The sequence below is a fragment of the Myotis lucifugus genome, unplaced genomic scaffold (assembly GCF_000147115.1).
Source record: "Myotis lucifugus unplaced genomic scaffold, Myoluc2.0 scaffold_246, whole genome shotgun sequence".
NCBI lineage: Eukaryota > Metazoa > Chordata > Mammalia > Chiroptera > Vespertilionidae > Myotis > Myotis lucifugus.
This window is the reverse complement of record NW_005871294.1, coordinates 568,083-572,633: the sequence shown is the minus strand read 5'-3', so window position 1 is coordinate 572,633 and position 4,551 is coordinate 568,083. Positions and strand designations below refer to the sequence as shown.

The window sequence follows — 4,551 nt, the reverse complement described above, 5'->3', positions numbered from 1 at the left end:
AGAAACCCAGAGAGAGGCTCTCGGCAAGGGCTGAGTCCAGCCTGGGAGACAGCAGATACCTTTTATTTCCAAAAACAGTTTTTCATCCACTTTGTTAAATTAAAAAGCCGTTTTTAAAGTGGAGCTGGAGGTGCTGCTGGGGGAGGGTGGACAGAACTGCCAAGTCCTCCTTCCAGCCTCCTCAGCCTTCACAGAAGCTGCCTCAGCCTTACCCCCCCAACCCCCTCCCCCGGGGGTGTTCTCCAGCTCCCCTGCTCTTTGTGATCCTCTGGGATCCCTGGGGACAGGGTCAGGGCATCGGAGCTACTGTTCATTGGCAGGAAGTCCTTTCTGCTGTCTGGCTTCAATCCCTCCTGCTGCAGGAAGCCCATTCTCTTGCCTGACCACTAGCCTGCCTTCTCCACCTCCTGTTCCAGCTCCCTAAGGTGTTCCCAGTCTAAGGGGAGGATTATGTGCCCTCACAGCTCAGTAGCTCACTTTCCCAACAAGCCATCAGACTCCTCCCAGGTGTGTCCCCTATAAATATTTATTAGCTATTAATAAATCTGAACTTCTATCAGATACCCCACTCCGTGTCCTTTGGTCCTCTGGGGAACCGTGAAGATGGAAGCTTAACTCTCTTCAGCCCTCTGGAGCCTCCCTTCCTCCTCTTCAGAACCCCAGCTCCATTTTAAGTCCCTTTAATGGCCATGCATCTGGGATACCTCACCCCCCACTGAACAGCACCCCAGTCCTAATTCTGAAGGGTCAGGCCCCACCACTCCCGAGCCAAGCCGGGAAAATGGCCAGTCTGTTTGGGAGCTGAGATGAAAAGCCCGCTGGCCTTTGTGGGCTTCTGGCGGGTTTTGGACAATAGGCCCTTCCGTTCCGCTCCAGTGCCTCAATTCCTTGGACAACCCCACCCCTGGGCTGCCAATCCAGGGGCCTTGCCTGGGTTGAATGAAAGGCGGGAAGAGTTAGACCCAGCCCTATGGCTGGCCCCAGAATATTTTAGACTTTCTGACCCCCCCGCTCCCGCCCTCCATCCCATCTCCTCCAAACCCAGCTGCTTCCCTAATCAAGCCAGAGAGATGCTTTGGGGGCAGAGAGGGAGCCTGACAATGAGACAAAAACACACTCCCACATCCGGGATTCAGTCCCCTCATGCAGAACCCAGTTTTCTGTACTGGCTGTGCTCTTGCCTGTGTGATTGTGGGTAAGTCTCTCCCCCTTTTCAGACCTGTGATGAGAGCATGAAAGGCCTCAGGAGGAAGAAGACAGGGGGAAAAGAAGAAAGGGATCTCAGGCCCTCCTTCACTAACGTCCCGACCTACAGCTCCACCTACCATATCTGCCCGATGCCCCGAGACTGACCTCCTCCCCTGGGTTCCCAGCACATACCTCTTCACCACTGGCCACACACCGAGCACATCAATGTCCTCCTCCTGCGGACCCAACGCTTCCTGAGACGTCCAAAACCAAGGGGGCGGATGATGTGACAAGGCTGAATTCTAGAAGGGCAAAGGGCACAAGTCAGAGGTCACAGAGGAGCCACGGGCCTTGGTCCAACCCAGAGTCTGTTCTATACTCACAACCCCCTGGAAGAAGGGGAGACTCGGGCAGGCAGCAGAAGCATCCAGAAGAAGAAAAGTTGGGAGTAGTCCAAAGTCCATCTGGCACCCCTTGCGAACTTTAGGTTCTGAACCACAGGAGCAAAGGGAGGCCAGAAGCCAGTGGCTGACACCACATACAGATATACACGCTCATATTCACCCAGACACCCCCAAATCTCCACACAACCAGTTCACAGACATCAGTGCCTTCATATCACACACATGCATTCTCACATGCGTCCTCACACAGAGACACATGGCCACTGGCAGGGCATAAACACTCACCATCTTACCACCCTCTTCCTCTGCCTCGTCACCACTCTGATTTATTGAGCATTTGTTACGCGCCAGGAACTGTTAGGCACTGTATATGCATTATCTCATTTAATTTTCTTCACTTCTCCATGAGGTAGATTATAGTACTATTCACATTTGACAGTTGAAAAAAACCTGATATTTAGGGAGGTTAAGGAACTTGCCCAACACCACATAGCTGATTAGTTCCGGAACACAGATTTGAGTCTTCATTCCAGAGCTTTTCTTCTATACCAGTTTGCCTCTGCAGATCTCTCTTACCTGCTTGGTGCCTTTTCCAATAATAATACAGTAGCAGCTAGCAATTGTTCAGGCTCTTTGATGAGCCAGATACCATGGTAAGTACTTAACATACATTTTTGCACAAAATCATCAGCATAACCTTTGGAGGTAATTCTGTTTAAGTTTCACAGGTGAGGAAACTGAGGCCCAGAGAACAAAAGCACTTGCCCAAAGTCACATGACTTCTAGTTGGTAAGGGAGCTGCCATTGTACTCAGGACTGTCTTAAAGGTCACTGATGCTTCTACAGGTTCCAGCCACTTACCAAGAGCCCTCACCTTCTACAAGACCCTAGGGCAGTGGTCGGCAAACTCATTAGTCAACAGAGCCAAATATCAACAGTACAACGATTGAAATTTCTTTTGAGAGCCAAATTTTTTAAACTTAAACTATATAGGTAGGTACATTGTTACTAACTTAACTAGGGTACTCCTAAGGCTTAGGAAGAGCCACACTCAAGGGGCCAAAGAGCCTCATGTGGCTCGTGAGCCGCAGTTTGCAGACCACTGCCCTAGGAGATCCTCGGGGTCTGAATGCCCCTCTTCCCCCAAAACTGGTCGCAGAGGCAGGATCAGGTGCCTAAACACATACTTGTGAGAAAGGGATTCCGTGTCATCCCACTCCTCCCAGAGATGCAGAGAAACCACCAACTAGGGAGAGATGGCCAGAAACTAAAACAAGGTGTTAAGAGACAGGCTGGCTGGTGGTAACAGATACAGACATACCAAGAGATGGGCCCAAAGAGAGGGAGGCAGAGGCAAAGAGACACACATCGGGCCAAAGAATGACAGAGGTAGTTGGAAAAAAAGACAATAGAGGGAGAGCAGGGCACAGGTGGACATGAAAAAATGCAGACAGATACATGCCAACATACAGAGAGACACATATAGAGCCATCCAACCTTCACAAGAAAAGATCTGTGAAAGCAAACAAGGCTCAGGCTGTGTGTGGCACGCATGTGTTGGGGGGAGCATGCAGAGTCTGTATCGCTACGCAGATTACACCAGCTGCTTCCAGCAATTTCATCTGATTAATAATAAATGCCCCATAATTACAGCTGCTCCCCCAGCCCTTCTTCCTGTTTTTTGTCAGCTGCCGCCAGGCCAGCCCTCTATGGACCCTATGGCCCCCTCCATCCTCACCTGCTGCCTTCTAGGAGGCTGAGAGGACATGAGTTGATGGAGGAGGCCACACTCCCAATCTGAGGGGGAAGACCCATTTCTCAGTCTTAGATTAATGCCTTCTGCCTCCAAGCAAAAGGTCATCTCCCTTAGGTCTCACTCAGAATTCTCTCTCTACCCTCGGTATATAACCTGTGACCCTTAATACAATCCAGTCTAGGGGCCCCAGTCTGGGATGCAGAAAGATGAACTCTGAACTTCCCTTGCCCATTCTTTGTCACTCACTGGCTGAAAGAAGTCTCCATTCACAAACTTCCCCTTGCCTTGGAACCCCACAGGCTCAAAGGAGGAAGGGGCCAGGACAGGAATCCCCACCCTATCATTCCCACCCCAGCAGCCCCAGAGACTGTCCACTAGTGTACCCTCACGGTCTGGACACTCAGGGGGCTCTGCCTTCCATTCCTGAGCCCCCCTCTTCCCACCCAGGTCCACCTCCGCCCAGGCCTCCCACCCTAGCTCTCCAAGGCAGCTCTATCAGAATCAGCTGCGGGTTTGTGCTGATCTGTTTCTAATCGCTGGGGCCTGGTTCACGCTTGCCCCCCCCCCACCCCACCCAATATTGATTCCATTATTTGGAGAGTCATTGACGTCAGGGGCCTGGATGGATGCCAAAACGGCGCTTTCTCCGGGCCTGGGCCAGGGGCCCAGCCCCCCAGCCCATGATTTCAAGAAGGCGCCCAGAAAGGTCAGCTCAAGGACCAAGGTCACAGGGCATCTGCCTCCAGAGCTGGGCTCTTTTTACCTTTGTGGGATCACTGCGCAGCTCCCTTCTCCAGGGGAGAGGGGCTACACAGAGGCCTGAGAGTCAGAGGTCACGTGGAGGGGGAGTATAAGAGGGGGGGCTGCAAGAACCTCATTAGGACTTGGACTGTAAGGGAGGGTTCTAGAAGGTAGGGATGGGGACAGTGGCTCAGAAAAGTCCATTGGCCCTGGCCGATGTGACTCAATTGGTTGGGCATCGTCCTGTGCACTGAAAAGGTTGCCACTCGATTCCTAGGACGTGCAGGAGGCGGCTGATCCATGTTTCTCTCTCACACTGATGTTTCTCTCTCTCTCCCTCCCTCTCTCTCTAAAAATCAATTTTAACCAACTTTAAAAAGAAAAGTCAACTTGGAGAAGATTTTTTTCTTTGCCACACACTTATTTTGGAACATCCTGAAGCTGGACTTGAAATGGTTACTA

The 4,551-nt window shown here is 51.5% G+C and overlaps 1 protein-coding gene across 2 annotated transcripts in view; it reads right to left on the bottom strand.

The window, feature by feature from the left end:
* The window catches only part of CNTFR (ciliary neurotrophic factor receptor), a 40,494-nt gene that overhangs the window by 29,235 nt on the left and 6,708 nt on the right, over positions 1-4,551 (bottom strand). The window contains exons 1-2 of one of the 2 annotated variants that reach the window (XM_023762498.1): positions 1,572-1,650; positions 1,381-1,490 (exon numbers count right to left, since the gene is read on the bottom strand). The gene's annotated coding sequence lies outside the window, so the exon portion shown is untranslated. Of the gene's footprint in view, positions 1-1,380; positions 1,491-1,571; positions 1,651-4,551 lie in introns of those variants that run through there. The other variant, XM_006098744.3, reaches the window with a different exon arrangement.